Raw genomic sequence first — 17,431 nt, forward strand, 5'->3', positions numbered from 1 at the left:
GTTAGCAACATTAGCACCATTACGACCTATACAAACTGAAAGCTTAGTATAAAAACTTGTTCAACCCAAAATAACCAAATTCAAAAGAAAGGTGACAGCCAAGACAGAGGAAGATTCAAATAACTTCACAGAAGCTATCAATTATATATATCAGTAGTTCAAAACTCATGGTTTCACTAAACCAATTTCTCATACACCGAGAGAAAGCAACTGTCATATCCATCACGTCAAATTTCACAGTGTAAGTTCCTCAGGGCAGGGATGTATCATCACATCACATATTCTATAAAACATTAACAGCACCAGATAAATCAGGGATCCCTAAATCTTGTTAACATGAGGCAGCTACGGAATTTTGAGAACAGGTAGCAAGTACCATAATAAAATGGCTGCCATGGATGTAGGATTAATTCCCAAATGTTAGAAAATTCCACAGACTGTTAAGAAATTAAAATTTAAGCATCCTCCTGTGATGGAGGCAGCTGTTTTCAAATGTATACTTTCTGCAGATCCAGAGGTGATGCTTCCTGAGTTCTTGAGAAGTATCTCCAGCAAGAGGGAGCAAATAGGCTTTTTGTTTTGTTGAAGAAGTGGGAACCAAAAAACACCCAGGAGAACACCCCCTCACCTACTAATACCATGTAGGACATAAGTACTACTACAAATGCATCACACATGCATCAAACAATTTTTAAAATCTGGGTCAGGGCATAGTATTAGGCTTAGATATAAAGATTTGCTCATGATTGCCCAGTGGGTTTCGTGGCTGGGTGGGCATGAGAAGCAAGATTCTTCTAAACCTAGTCCAAAGCTCAATCTGCTACACCAGACTGGTGCTCTATGACTTTGTTTCTCTGGATTGATGAGATGAAGAATCAGACAAGATTAAAGATGCAGAGAGCTGTTGTCCGTGTGGTTTTATAACAAAACAATATAAGAAAAGTGATGTCTTTGATTACACTAGTAATGGCAAACTTGAGCCCTTCGGGGATAGGCGGCCTATAAGTCTAATAAAATAAAATAAATAAATAAAATAAGGCAGAAAGACCAGATATACTTGCACTGTTGATTAATTTAGCTGCTTCATATCTGCATCTCTTCCTTTTTAAAACCTGGGCATCATCACCATTGGGGGTACTTAGTTTTGCTCAGGAGGCTTAATTCAGTGTATTTTCTACTGGGTTTCTCCAGTTAGTTTGATGGGGAGTATTTTATTCTGGGTATTTTATTCCATCAGAAGTCCATTAAAACCACTGTAAGAGACCACTTTATTTCTTCAGGAACACTGCCAGAGGATACTTATTCTTCAGAAGCTTTTGCCTTTTTTGATGTGCCTTTATCAGTAGTACTTTTTTTTCATAATTATGCTAATAAATGAACTACATCAGGAAAAACCATTGTAAACAGTCATATCCATACTGGCACCGTTCTTTTCCAGATTAAAATAAATAATGTCAGCATAAGTGCAGTTGACAATGGACAGTTGTGACTTTATGAGGTCATCCCCAAACTTCAGTGGTGACTAAACTCAAGGGATAGATCCAGACTAAATTTCTGAGGTCACAAGGACTTTCACAGATGGAATGTGATTTTCCTGCTTCTCCCTTCATACAGCAGCCTGAAATGCCTACTGAAATCTTGAAAGGGGATCTGCCTCCCAAATCAGGATTTCTGGGGGGCGTTTCAGGTCCGCATGGTGGGGAGAGGTGGGGAAATCCTGCTACATGGGTAGAAGTCCATGTGCCCATGAAAACATTAGTCTGGATCAAGCTCAAATTCCTATTAAAAGTATCCTATACTTTCAATATTACTGTTATATATTTGACCAGTTCTCTGGACTCTGAATTTCAAAGCACACTTTAACACAACTGTTCAGAAATAAGAACTAATACAAAGCAAATCCACCATATTTTTGTCTCCTTAACAGACAAATTAATTTAACATCTGCTTGCATTGCAAAATTATGCCATGAGCAACACAACACCATAAAGATGTTTAAATTAGATCTCCTTTTTCTGCTGAAGTACTGTGATATTAATGAGAAGTCTCAGAAAAGCCCAGTGATATGCTGACCTTACTGCCTATTAGGTTGCTTGTTTACTTCACTTCTTCATACACTCTCCATAGATATTTGATGAAATCAGGACTCTGTTCCTACTCTGAATCAGGTGAAATAGAAGAGGGGAAATGTAAGCTTTGAAGAACTGGTTTCTATTTAACACAGACAAATGCAAAACATTTTCAAGCAGCAGAAACTCAGCTTCCATTAATAATACTAGTGGCTGCAGCAATATGTGAAGATTTTGTATTTCTACTGTTTCAACAGTAAAACAAACAAAAATGCAGGTGTCTTGCAAATAAGTATCTACTTTCTAGTAAATTAGAAAAAGCCATGTGTATACATTTTTCTCACTGCTGTGTTTTCCTTGCTGATACTCCATACATTCACAAATGGGCTCTAGCCTTTCTAAATAGCAACAAATACATTACTACAAGACTCTTTGTCTTCTCTGCTTTGACACACAAACATAGCTGATGTTCTTCTTGAATCTGTTAAACCTGTGCAGATTTTGGTATGAGAAAACAAAAACCCAGGCCACAGAGGTATATACTGGTTCATTTTGTACCCATTGTACCCATTGTACCAATGTACCCAACTGATACATCAGTACTTACAACTGTGTATTACTCCAACTTGTGGTAGATCATGAAAGGGTTTTCGCTGCCGCTTTCTTTGTCTTTAATGTTTTTTTGTTTTGAAAAAACAAATTTATATGAAACAAATAGGGCACAGTTCAGTTTAAGGTAAGCAGTGTGATTTCGGAACCGACAGTTAAATCCCATCCATTTAACCTTTCTAGGATTTTAAAGTGCTTAATTTTAGCAAAACAGCACTGCATATTGTAAAAAAAGGTCCACACTTTATCAATTACCGTATATACCGACGTATAAGACGACTGGGAGTATAAGACGACCCCCCCACTTTTCCAGTTAAAATTTCCAGAGTTTGGGATATATTTGCCATATAAGAGTACCCGGCGTATAAGACGACCCCAGACTTTACAGATGATTTCCCAGGGTTCAAAAGTAGTCTTATACGCCAGTATATACAGTAGGCTTAAAGTTGAGCCCTAAGTCATAGAATATAGAGATCTACTGATACAGGGGACAATATTCCACTGATTCCATGATATCCATTAGTAACCCACTGCATATTTATACTGATCTCTTAATCATAATTTTTTGAATTTTTATTTCATAATGAAGGTGTCCTAAAAAGTAAATGTGAGGAGAAAGGCAATCTATATTTGTCTCTTTTCATGGTCCACTGAAGATGATGATCCATCACCATACCTTCAGACAGCTTTCACACATTTCTGCATTTTTGAGGCTCATCCTCCATAAAGGCAAGCTGATCTTTAAAAAGCACAGCCTCAGAGGCGTAGCTGGCCCATACTGGGCCAGTGCGCGCTCTGTGTTTTCCGCCCCACCTCCCCCCACACACACCTTAGTTCAGCCTGAAAGTGCAGTCTGGAAAAAGCCACTTGAGGCTGAAAACGGCCTGGTGGGAACTATACTTCCCAGGAGACCTTGGGGCTCGCAAGGACTCCTGGGAAATATAGTTTCCACCAGGCTATTTTCAGCCTCAAGTGAACAGGCCGCTTTTTCCAGCCTCCACTTTCAGGATGAACTAAGGTAAGTGTGTGGGGAGCCGGGGGGGGGGGGTTTCCATCCCCAGGCGCGTGCCTGGTGCAATGCGCACCCCCCTGTCCCCTTGTATCTCCGCCTCTGCACAGCCTCTTGGGGAGGCCTGAAACAAGCATGAATGAGGTGGTGGAGTGGCTCGGCATGCATGAAGATCAAATCCTTATTAGCTTTCATGACTCTTGGCTAGTTATTCTCTCTATGCTCAACATGCCTCCCAGAGCTATTGTGAGCATAAAGTAGAGAAGAAGGAGACTATACCAGACTGACCTCCTTAGAGGAAGGCAAAATATAATGAATAAATAACCTGGCTTACAAGGTTAACAGCCCAATCTGGGGTGGGGGGGGGTCATTGTGCATGGTGGATTTGCCCTCCCTGGGGCAGTTACTCCAGCTGATGGGCAAACATGCTAGTGGGTAGATGCCGTGGCCCTCTGAGATTTTTTTTAATTTGGAGGGTTTTCTGGTGGGGGAAGTTGGTTTTTCTGCTTCCCTGCACTGCACTGCTGGAAAGCCCTCTGGAGGCAATGGCAGCAGCATCGCATCAGCCACCTGGGGCTCTGTATTGGGCTACCAGAGTCCTGTGCTTTAAAGAACAATGGGATACAAAATGACAGAAATAAGCCCCTTATTTACTCATGCTTGCATAAATACCATCAGTGATGGATGTACAAAAGCAGAAAACCAACCATTTACTTGGCCATAGGAGAAAGGTTTCAATGGCTTTTCTTTGACAGCCATCTTCAGACTACTAGCATACCCAGCGAAATCCTACATGATCTACTTAACAATACCAAATATTTATTGAACACATTTTGACAGCTGAGAGTATGTATCACGCACATTATCTTTATAACTCTCATGTAAGGCTGGCTAGTATCATCACCAAAGTGATCACCCTACAAAGAAATAAGGGTGATGTTCATCCCATATTATTCTACAACGAACCCTGGGGATAGATTAGGGTAAGAGATGGTGACTGGTCAAAGATCACCCAACAAAATTCATGGGAGATTAGAGATCTCCTTGTTCCACTCTTAATGCTCCATAATGCACCACAGATAGAAAGTCCTTAGAATTAAGTCCATGGTTTTGAATAAATTCATGGTTGGTGAAGGAGGCAATAGCCACTACCCAGTAAACATTAAGACAGCATTCCAGGATAAACAGTCTATGAACTGTTGCCAGTAAAGCATGATCTTCAGAGTAGGAGTTTTGATTCAACACAGCCAGCTGTGTGGGTTTAAAAAATCCTGCTAACTATACACACACAAGTAGATTCATTGAACAAACAAACAGTGTTTCCCTCAAATCCCCATGAAGAAACATACCATCCACACACAATCTTTTCAATACAGGCCTTATAAAACTTCCTTCCTCTATCCATTCCAACTATGCAAGTATCAAATAGATTTCCAACATTGACATTTGACCAATCCTGTCTTACTCAGACCTCAAGTCCTCTGGACATGGACTTTGTTATATTAAGTATTCTGAGATGCATTTCTTCTGGACAGCACTTACCACAATGACAAGAGCTGCAAGTGTAGCACCAATAAGGAAATGGCAGGAATTGTACATATGGGCATGGGGAGATGATGGTACATCAACAGCTCTGTACACAAGCTACAGTGAACATATATTTATTTAAAATATTTCTGTGCTGCCTTTCTACACAACTCAGGGTCCCTAAGGCTGCAAACAATAAAAAATGTCAAACACTAAAAAAGCATTTAAAATACACACACACAAAATTAAAGACACAAAAATACCTAAGCAAGAAGGAAAACTAATAAGAGTAGATGAAGGAATAACAAACAAAATAAGAAAACTTCACCTGCTGGTGGAAGACTGTGGCAACAGATTAATTTGCTGGGGGAGGGAGTTCCAATATGAGGCTAGACAGGTGCCACAACTACCTATCTAATCACATATGTCAAGGATTCTGAAGATGACCAGAGTAGGCAGGTAGGTTCATGCAGGAGTAGGCAGTCTTTCAGTATACTGTCCCCAGCGATATAGGGCTTTAAAGGCCACCACCCTGAATTACACCTATAAGCAAATTGAGAGCCAGTGTAAATTGGACAATACTGCGGTAATACGGTACCTCTAACTCACTCCAGTCAGCATTCTGCCTGAAGCATTCTGTACCAACTGTAGCTTCCACACAGTCTTCAAGGGTAACCCCACAAAGAATGCACTGCAGTAGTCTAATCTAGATATTAATAGGGAACTCACTGTAGTAGCAACATCTGTCCTGTCCAGGAATGGCTGATGCTGGTGAAAGGCAATCCTGACCACCAGCGTCACCTGATTATCCAACAGGCGGCTTGAATGCAACAGCACCTGACATGTTATGAACCTGCTTCTTTAAGGGGAGCACAACTCCATCCACAGCAAGAGAGGTCTACTTTCCTGGGTCAGACCTTACCTAACCAGTAGTACCTCCACTTTGTTGGGATTAAGTTTCAGTTTGTTAATTGTCACATGTCTCAAAACTGCCTCCTCAACCCCTGTTAACTGCTCCCACAGCCTCCCTGGAATTTGCTGGAACTACAAGGTAAAGCTGAGGGCCATCCACATATTGCAGACAACTCAGCCCAACTCCCCAGATGACCTCTCCCAGCAACTTCATGTGGAGGTTAAAAGGCATGGGGGTGCAAGATGGAACCTTGAGAGACCCTGTAGTGCAGATGGCAAAGTGCTGAGCAGCAGTTCTTCATCATCGTACTCTGAAGCTTTCAAGATAAAACCAAAATCACCACAAAACAGTGCTTCCTAATCCCAAGACCAAATTGCACTCCAGAATGATACTTATCAATGGTATCAAAAGCCACTGGGAGGTTCGGGAGAATTAACAGGGTTACGCTCCTCCATCTGCTGGTGCATGTCACCCACCAGTGTATCCAAGGATGTTTCGATTCCATAATCCTGTTTCAATTCCAGATCAGAACAGAGCAATCTTCTTCATTTGGGAATCCCTGAAGTTGCCCATCCACCACATGTTCAATCATCTTGCTCAAGAATGGCACATCCACCTACTCTTGAAGGCCCCATTCTAGTAGGAATTATGAGTTATGCAAGTCTATGCTGTTTGAATATAATGGTGGTTGACAAATATATTTTTTTCTTGGCTACCAACACAGCCATACAGTAGGCTTTAAAAAGAGAGTTGTAGCCCATGCCTTGTCAGATACATATCCATTTGCAAAAATGAGCCAGTACACATTCACCTTGAAAACAATACTGAAGATCAGTCCTTGGAAAAACGCTGGATATATTACATGGGATTTATGTGTATTCATTATAATGTGTACACATATCTACCCCTTGGTCAAGTGCCAATTACTACTCACCCTGACTTAATATTAATTTTGCAAGAACCTAATACTGATAGCTACTCAACATGGGATTGCCATTTTCTCCATATGGTTTTCAGGAATTGATATTGTGCAACCAAAGACTTATAAAACACCCAGGAAGTATCTTTACTGTTGGCACATGTTCTGTTCATGCGCATTTCTCAAACCCACTGGCTTGTTCTTCCCCACAACATATGGGAAGGGACAACGGGGATGGGGTAAATGAAGCTACAGCTATATCCTTCTTTGCAGATGTCAGGCTGTTAAGGAATGATCTGAAGTTAACATTGAAATTTGGCAACCCTGAATTAGATCCAAAGATTCCACCATGCATCAGTGGAGAATTTGCTTACAGTGCTTACAGTGGAGAACGCAAGATGATTTCCATTGGCTCAAGAAACCTTGTTCTGCAGAAAAGGTATGTTCAACTGATGGAAGGCTCCTGACATCAGAGGGCCCCATTAAGAAGCATAAAGCCTTTGGATTTAAGTGCAGCCTTTTAGAGACTGGAGAAAAGATGTGAATGAAATGAAGAGTTGACCTAGATAGATTTTGCCCTTTGCAATTTGATGACAGGAATAAAACAGAAGTCCTGGTAAAAATCAACTTTGTGTACATTATTACATCCAAGTATTTAAGGCATTTGTAACAGGTACCCTGTAACAGAACAGTTAACATAATGTCTGCCTCTCAACTAATTGACATCTGCTGCATTTAAGAACTAGACTCAATTATTATTCACATCCAAAAGGCATCAACTAACCAATGAAAGTCTACATCGCTGTCTTTGGAATCAATGACCTTGCAAAACACAGGCTCTTCCACTTCCGAAAAATTATATTTCTATTCCTGATGCTGGAAGTACTCGCTGTGTTACCCAAATGTGAAATGCTATGGTAAAATGTGCAGCCATCTCATAGGATGGTTATAGGATAAAGTGCAGAATGGAGATGATCATGTAATGCTACACTGAGCTCCTTGGAGAAGGGATGGGTTACCAATTAACCTGAACAAAGAAGAATATCTCTTCAGTTTGAGGGGAAAAAACCCATACACTGACTATCCTACATTTTCCATTATCACACATACCCACAAATGAAACACTCACTTCATGTGTGAAGTGTCCTGCATAAAAATACCCAAATGTTTACGTCTCAGGTAATATCTAAGCATGATGCAATTACCAGAATGTTGGATTTGGACAGGAAAAATATGGGTTCTGCTCAGTCTTCCTAGCTCTCAAATGATCCCACCTCACAGGATTGTTATGATACTCTGGAGCTCCCTGGAAAAGGGTGCAACACAAACCTTAAAAAAATCTATTTCTTGTGAACCATCTTGTATAGTTTTGCAGATAAATGTTACCAATTACCTCTTGCATTTCGTGGTTTTTAGACACCCTGTTCATTATTTCCTCTCCCTCTGCATGCAAGGGCTTACACCGGCTGACTTAGAATTTGCCCTGTGCAGCCGATGAAGCAGGCTCTATGAAAGCTTCTGCTTCAATAAATCTATTGGCCTTTAAATTGATGTGACTCATTTCAGTTTTGGTTGCAGCAAATGGGCCAATCTGCTGCTAGATTTGTAATAACTTTACTTTTTTACTGGGCTTTTATTTGGGGCTTCCCTGCTCATGCAGTTTTTGCACTTCAGTCAGAGAAGGGCACATAGATTCTTGCAAAATTAATATTAAGTCAAACAGTTGCAAAATCACGAGATCTGCCAGAAGACTATTACTGGGAGCAGCAGGGCACTTCTATTAGACAAAAGCTTCAGTCTTTTGACAGCTGTAAAACTAAGACTGTAGAGGTAGGTTGAAACAAACCCTCTTACTTTGACTCCTATGTGAGGAACCCAAGGAAAACCCATTGGACTTTAATCATGGTAAGAGAATGCTTTTACTTTGGGCCTGGATCAGGACCCGTGGAATTCAATGGTGCCCCAATAATCCATGCATCACTGCAGTGGATAGGCTCTCCTACTAACAGGCTGAAAAATACCTGCAAGTATTGTCATACGGTAGCACACCTTGATATTACTCACAAATGCTTTTGTCTCCCAGGACCTCCAACATAATCCAACCAGATAATTGTCTCTGCTGCAAATTCTGCTATATAAAATACATAAAAGAAAACCTGGGTGTACAACCCGCCTTCTTTCTACCTGAGTTTTGCTACTGATATCAATAGGAGCTGACCCTGGACTGCATCCTGCTACTGCATTGGGATTTTTTTGAAGCCACCGAATGCTGAATCACAGCACCAATGGGTGCCGGCTGGGGCTCTTATTCAAATGCACAGCGGTTAAAAGGTTTGCAGTATGTTTTAATTAGCTAAGGGTCAAGCGCAATATTCCTATTATTACACAAGAATCCATAGGCGCTGTAGATCATGCCAGTCGCCAAAGGCATCGGACAACAAACCAAACTCTTCAATCATCATAGAAACAATGTTGACAGCTCGTCCTCCTCGCAAGGAGACCGCTCACATCCCCTTATCCAAGCGTGTCTTGACCACTCCCCATTCTTGATCTTCCTTTTAAAAGCCTCCCCGCAAAACGGCATCCCTGCAACAACTGACAACACAAACAACTCACAGCTGCGCACGAACGTAGATCTACCCTCCACTTCGCATGATCTGGTCATTGGGTTGCCTCAAAGTACAATGTGTTTTTTTTAATCCTCCTGACATTTAAATACACGTCATAAACATGCGATACGCCGACTGCAGCTCTCCCTTCACTGCACCGCAGCTATCTGCTGCGGATCTGGGTGCACGCGAGAGTTGTTTCCAGTTTATTTTGGGTGGGGGAAGGGTCTCTTTCAAATATTCTGTAGTAATTACCCTACCCTGAAAATAGCCTCTTCCCACCCCACCCTCGGCCCCGCTAACATCCCTGTCTAAATAAATTACGGTGCACCAAATTTATGAACAGTCACAGATCAGGAAGGGGCAATTAGACCACATATGATCCCATACGTATGCGGTATCCTGCATGTGTTCTGATCTGGAAGGCTCAACAAGCACGGCAAAATCGTACGCACGATGCCATTTCCCTGTCAGGTTTCAGTCCAATACACCACGCACTCTGCTGCAGCGCTCTGCAGGGAGGGTCGTTAACTATGATTAGGAATCCCCATGCCTCATACCTCCCCTCTTGCGCCGTTTTTCAACACTTACCTCCTGGTACTTCCTCTGCAATCCAGGATCAAAGCCCCTAAAATGTTCCGGCTGACTGCAAATTTCTGCACATTCGTTAGGTTGATTAACCGCAACTGCGAGAGGCTCGGATGGAAACAGCTTGGAAACCGCTGGGGCAAATGCTGATGATGCAAGTTCTAGCCCTCTGCAAACACGCACATGCGGCCGCTCTGCAATGGACTCATCATGCCAGCCCAGTACCTAGGGAGCAGGCATGATGCCCCTCAGCCCCTGCACACAGCGGAGGGGAGGGGGGGCGTGATTTGAGGCTGGTGTTAGTACAGATAAGCATGAATCGGCTGAAGGGATCCAGGAAGACAGAAGGTTGCACTTTAGAACTAAAAATGAACTGCGGATGAGGTCATGCCTTGAAAAAAAGCACCTGACGTCACCCCCAGCCAATCAGAGAGGAAGGCTCGGGGCAGGATGACGTCAGCCTCTGATCCTGGGGCTTTGGGTGCAGATTAAAGGCAGGCGAGCAGGCAGAGTTGCAGTTTAAAAGGGGCAGTGGCCTAAATATTCCGTCTCTATCTTATTCTCTTCCTCAGGTTTTAAAAAGGGAAATGATCCGCCTCGCTGGAGAAAGCTGGTGCAGAGACGCAGCAATGAAAAATAAGCCACTCATTCTAAGCCCCAATGTGGCATTTATTGTTGCGGGAGAGGAGAGAAAGGGAACACAGGCTCTTTTCGATTGCCCGCAGATAAACCCTAGGCTGTTCTGGAAGAGGATCCGAGATATCTTTAACCCCAGTGCAGAAAGGAAGGCGCGGCAGGGGAGCTTTATTGATTGAATGCTAGATGAAGCCGGAGCAAGATTTTGAAATCAGATCTCACTCGCAATGAAGTGCTTGATGATTCCCAGTAAACATCATATCTGAAACTGAGTTTTGCTTTCTGTGTGGGCTGGGCTTGATAATGAGATTCTGGTTCTGGGGGGCAGGAATAGTAAGAGCCAACTAAAATGACAACACGGGAGTCATTCTGACTCAATTTAGATCTGTGTGCTATGAGTTGCATGTAGTGTAATCCAGATCATTTCCAGGCTGTGGTCCAACGTGTGAGTATCCATAAACTCTGTCACACTTTAATGGCTGTTTAATTACTTCCTTATACCCCCACCCCCAATGTCAGCAGCCAATCCGTCCTTTGTCACAGTTTTGCCACCCTTTCTTGACTCATGGCACTGTGGGTGATTCAGTCACAGGAACTGCAGTCAATGGAAAATTTATCCAAGAACCACATTAGTAATCCTTTATAATTCCGTTAATCCAAAAAGCATAAGGAATGTGAGATAAGGGGGGTAGGGAGAAAGATTTCCTTCTCAAATTCCTACCTTATGCAGACAAAGTTTAACATATACCTGACTTTTCTTGTGCTACAGTTCTAATGTTATTAGACATTTTAAAATGTTATCTGTGTCATTCCCCTTTTTGTTTATATTTTTTAACATTTCCAGTTCCTTCTTGCCACTGGTCCATATATGTTTTATTGTCCTCTCAATAGTTTGTCCACACCACAGTTCTGGGCAAAGAGCATTTTAATTAATGTGTCAGTGTTGCTATGGAGGGCATGATTGCTAGAGTTCTCACACTGAGAACGGGAAACCCTTGGCATACCCTTTCAGATTTTTAAATTACTTCATTTCCAAAGACTCCAGTATATAATTTTGAAACAATATGAATGCATTTATCAGTTAACAATGTGGTTTTACTAGGATGGCTTTAACTTGGGCAGGTTTAAAAACACAGTTCTTTGCAGTTGTTTCAGAAGAAGCCTTTGATGTGCAGATGTTCTTCCTAAATGATGCTGGGATATAAAGACTTGGATAAATCAACAGCTTAACACATGATAAGGGACATTAGCATTGCAGATGTTCTCCTTGAACATTTAATATAGCTCACTCTGTCTTTCAGCCCAGTTATTTTGCTGTTAGGAGGAAAATGAGGGAATAATTTGTGGGCTTTTTCCTGCTGAAATAGAAGCCTGACATATTCTCATCTCTTCATCTCATACTGGTTTTCTAATCTTCAAACCCCATTGCCCTTTCTGTCCCTAAATCTCCTAGTCCTCACAGCACTGTGTACATCAGATGCCTCAGCTCCTCTGGCCAAAGACCTCACCAGTTTTGCTGTATAATCAGCTTTTCAGTGATACAAGACTCTTGAAGCTGATACTAACTTAAGAAGAGCACTGCTGGATCAGACCAGTGGTCTATCTAGTCCAGCACGCTGTCTCACACAGTAGCCACTAGCCAACCAGTCCTCTTGAGAGCTAACAACAGGGCATAGAGGCCAAGATTGCCTCCTGGCCGTGGGATTCAGAAGCAGACTGCCTCTGACAGTCGTGTAACTGCCACAGAGCGGTGGGGACATTACCCCCTGGGCGCGTGTCATTGGGGTCACATGGGGCGCCCTGCACCCCTCCCCCCTCGACCTGCCTTGCCAGGTCCGCCAGAAGCTGCTGTCATGCCATCCTTCCCAGGCCCAGTGGAGGCTGCTGCTGTGTGCCCCTGCCCCGCCCTACCAGCCAGCTCCCGCAGCCCAGAGCATCCTGGCAGCAGCCCAGTCAAGCTACTTTTTCAGCTGGCTGCACTTTGCAGCTGGGTGAACTAAAGTAACTGGGGTGGGGGGGATGCCATTTTGCCCCAGGCACCATTCTCCCCCTATGCCTTTGGCCTCTCAATGTGGAGGTTCCAACTGTCACCATGGCTAATAGCCACTAACAGACCTATGAATCTAATTCTCTTTTAAAGCTGTCTATGCCTGTGGCCATCACTATATCCTCTGGCAGCGAATTCCATAATTTAATCACTCTCGGTGAAAAGAAGTATTTCCTTTTGCCCAACATGAAGCTACTGTCCATCAACTTCATTGGATGCTCTAATTCTAGTATTTTGAGAGAGGGAGAAAAAATTCTTTGTTACTCTCATTACCTTTTTTTTTTATTCTTTTTACCTTTACTTTGTTTATTGTCTGGTCCCGCCTTAGTCTAAATTGAAATGACCCAGACTCTGTAGCATTTCCTCATAGGGAAAGTACTCCAACCCCCTAATCATCTTGGTTGCCCACTGCCACTTACAGACAGGTGCCCATTCTGCAGCATATCAGAATCATGCCACTGAAGCACAAGTCTTTGTGGTTTGACACAATGATCAGCTTTTAGGAGCAACATACGTGAAGAACTGCCTACTACACCCTTATGAACCTACTTGACCATGGCGGTCATCTTCAGCAGCCTCCTAGTTCTGAATGATTGTCACTCATGGGCATAGTATCTACACATGTCATGTGTATACTCCCTCCCTGTTACTAGTGATGTGGTTTTCCAAACACTGATAATCATGGAGGAAGCATAAGTATGGATTCTATGCATATGTGCCAAGCTCAAAAGCTGGTGATCACAAAGATATGTGGGCAGGGACAGCATGCTAACACCCACTCTTCCTCTTCACCTGTTCAGTTAACATGCAGAGGGATCATATGTGCAGGGCTATGCATACTTCAATTTTCCTTTTGATTTTTTTCCTGCCAGCTTTCATATTAAGAATATAAGAATCACCGAGCAGTGTCAAACTGAAGGCCCATGTATCCACTCCAACATTCTGTCATTGGCAGTGGCATGTCAGAAATCTTCTTTTAGTAGCTAAGAAGTTCCTGAGAACATGAAGACCACATACTCAGACAAAAGAGAAAATTGAGTTGATTGTCGTATGTAACTTAATTTATGTTTTTCTTCAAAAGACACAAAGAAATTGACAAAGTGTATTTGGACCAGGCATAGATGCCATTATGGCTCTCACAATACAAAATGTTTTTTAAAGCCTTTGATCTGTAACACCCACATCCCTTTAATCAGACATGAACATCAAAAGCATAGCTGGGAGATCCACAGTGTTGGGTGGGGGTGGGCACAGGTTTTTTGTTTGGAGATCTGAAGTTTTAAGAAATAAGAGACAGACATTGATAATGGACTTTATGTAACATCAGAAATCCGCTGTAGCTGTTGAAAATTAGAAAAGATTGAGCATTTAAGCAAACAGAAAACATGGAGTACCTAATCCCACATAGACATCAGTGAAAATAAGATGCAGTTGTGGCCGTCATTTCAGTGGAACCCAGCATGTTTTGGATTATAGCTACGTATTCTAGAAAATAAAGAACAATTCACAAGGTGATTATGGTTTGCCTTTCTCAGTCTCTAGCACATGATAAGCAATGTTTACAGCAAACATGGCATATGAATGTTTTAACATGAGAACAATCCACCATTTTGGACCCTCCTTAACAAGTGAATGATATGTTCTCCGGTGCTGGACATGTGGAGAAACCACATGTAAGCCTTGGTCGTAGCACTTTGCTTTCTCTGCTCCTCAGATCCTCCTGTGGGAGATTGTGGCAGGTCTGACAGTGGTTCAGGTCTATACTGGGGCTTCCTGGTTTGAGGGTCTTGCTGGATCAGAGAGCAGTGCTGATGTGGATGAAAGTTCCCTTCAGGGAGTCACTCAGGAATCTGCTTTTCAGGGAGTGTACACCAGGGCTGTGGCTGGGTCCTCTTCTTCTGAGAAGGATTTATCCTCCCATGCTAACCTGCGGCAGTCCATGACAGGGCAAGAGTTTAAGGCTTGGGGAAGTGGAAGTGATTTGGGGCCCTATCCTAGACTTCTGCTCATGATCCCAGAATCATTATGGTTGCTCAAACACACAGACATGTTTGGAAAGTTTTTGTTGTAATTACCTCCTTCTCTTTTTTTTCCTAGAGTGTCTGCATAGATCAGCTTCTTCCTGGACTTTGGTGACACAAAACGGTATCAAATGCCATTATGCTTCTGACTGGTAGACACATCCATATGCCTTCCAGAAAAACGTGTGGCTTAGTTATTCACTTTTGGTTCTTATGTTTGGTTTCTAGCTATGGCTCTGTGGATCTAAATCACACATTTTCCTGGCCCAAAGTTACCTTGGCATGTTTTCATGCTCTCCCATTTGCTATATCAGCCATGTTAGCAAGATGGCAGCAAATATTTTTGGGATATCAGATATTGTGGGCAAAAACCACAGGATGATCTTTTGTGCCCTGTTTGCCAGTGCACAGAGGCAACTGTATGGCTGCTGTGGGAAAGAGAACGCTGGGCAAAGCTGGCCTCATTCTGATCCAGTGAGGCTATTAAAATTTTTGCTGTATCAATATGGCATGGATTCCCCATTTTCATGGGAAGGAAGCTTTCACAGGCACAGAAGGTATGTTAATGGGGGGGGGGGGGAGGCAGCATATAGTTTTAAAATTATTGTGAATTTCTTTGTAGATTAGCTTTGTTGTGTTAGATTAGGGATTTGGAGCTCATCATCCATCTATTTAATTAGGGGAGAATATCCTTTACTGCAATTTTACTGCAATACAAGAACCTGCTAAAGGCAGGCCAGTGACTCATGGCCATGGCCATCAGCTGGAGGGGGGGGGATCATGGAGTCTTTTCCAAGTTCAGTTCAGTCAGTGAAGTGCTTTCAGTTCTGCCCAAAGTAGCTCTGTGCTCTGGAAGGCTATAAATAACATGCCAGCGTTGTCACATTTGAAAAGATCAAAAGGAAAAGACAAGCAGAATCAGTGAGATTCTGGCCTTCTCCACACAGGCATCCTACAGAGAAAGAGAGCCACAGTGACATGTGATATGATTACGCAGAAGTGCAGGCTGTCTATGAATGATGATGCAACCATGTAGGCAGAAGAGGATGGTGTGCACGTTGTGGCTGTGTGATTCACATGCAGTCATTTGCTCGCACTGTTCAGAGACAGCAGTGTTAGATGGCACTGGATCATGCAGAGGGGGTTCTTATATTTTTGTGGCTATATGTAATGACCTGTATTACAGTTCAGTCACTCAACTGGAGTTTGCCAAAAACAGATGATTTACAGCTCAACCCACAGCCTGAAGAGGCCAGGGACAGTGTGGCTGCTGCCCATCCCACTGCTCCCCCCCATGCCAGAAAACCTTCCATAGGGCTAAATGGACTTATGCCACCCAAAAATCCAAGCCCCATGCCATGACATAACTGCCTTCATAGTTGGGGTGTTGGCACCAGAGGCATACTGCCCACAGGGATGGGGTGTGTGTCAAATGTTCCTAGGCGCAATGGCGGGGGGGGGGCAAAATTGCCCCCACTCCCCTCCTCTGCTGCGCCAACCCAGCTCGGAAGACCTGGGTCAGCATGGGGGAGATGCCTAAAGACAGAGTCATCCTGCTGCCAGGAGCCAGCCTGCTGCTGCGGCACCCGTCCAAGCTGCCTCCTTCCCTCCCCAGACCCTTGGGGGTGAGGCTCAGGACAGGGACAGCTCAGATGGGCACTGCAGTGGCAGGCCAGCTCCTGGGCTGCCCCCCGTGGTGCCCTGCCCCCTGCCTCCCTGCAGGCTGGCTTCTGCCCTTCCCAGGGCCTGGGGATGGCAGGAGGCGGCCTGCAGAGAGGCGGGGGAGCAGCTTGAATGGGTGCTGTGGCAGCAGGCTGGCCCAGGAGCCGGCCTGCTGCTGAGGTGCCCATCCGAGCTGCCCCTGCCCTCATGTCCCGCCTCCTAGTGCAGGGAGGTGCGCGGGTGGGGGGAGCCCAGAACAGGTGTTGTCCCCGGGTACCATTTTCCACTGATACGCCTCTGGTTGGCACCCCGGGAATGCCCATCCCCCCAGTGCTAGCATCCATTTGGACACCAGCGCAGTACCACAGCAGCCCTGAGTTCAGTGGTTCGCTGATGCCGAGCTAAGAGGCAACTGGCTCCCAGAGCCTTTGCTTCATCCAACAGTGGGAGTACCCCTTGCATCCACGGAGGGGGCAAACACATTGGTGTAGCCCTGCACCAGCTCCACAACTCAATTCAGCCCCCTGTCTATGGAACTGTGAGGTTTGTGGCACAGAGTAAATTAGTGGGAAGCCTGAAAAAAGGTTCTCTCTTAAAAAAAATACTTTTACAAAATTTCAAAGGTGTCATCCATTTCCATTATTATTATTATTATTATTATTATTATTATTATTATTATTATTATTATTATTATTATTATTATTATTATTATTATAAAAAGGACATAAATGACTTATTAGAAGCATAAGAAAATCTAATACATTTTAAATGTATTAGATTATACAACATTAATATCACAAAATACATTGCTCAAGTTTTATC

General features: G+C 43.3%; 1 protein-coding gene across 1 annotated transcript in view; it reads right to left on the reverse strand.

Annotated features, from left to right (window-relative positions):
* Positions 1 to 10,566, reverse strand: part of DUSP8 (dual specificity phosphatase 8) — a 115,179-nt gene extending 104,613 nt beyond the window's left edge. Inside the window, exon 1 of the mRNA XM_048483635.1 lies at positions 10,247 to 10,566. The gene's annotated coding sequence lies outside the window, so the exon portion shown is untranslated. The remainder of the gene's footprint in view (positions 1 to 10,246) is intronic.
* Positions 10,567 to 17,431: the final 6,865 nt, after the last annotated feature.

The sequence above is a fragment of the Sphaerodactylus townsendi genome, linkage group LG02, assembly GCF_021028975.2.
Source record: "Sphaerodactylus townsendi isolate TG3544 linkage group LG02, MPM_Stown_v2.3, whole genome shotgun sequence".
NCBI lineage: Eukaryota > Metazoa > Chordata > Lepidosauria > Squamata > Sphaerodactylidae > Sphaerodactylus > Sphaerodactylus townsendi.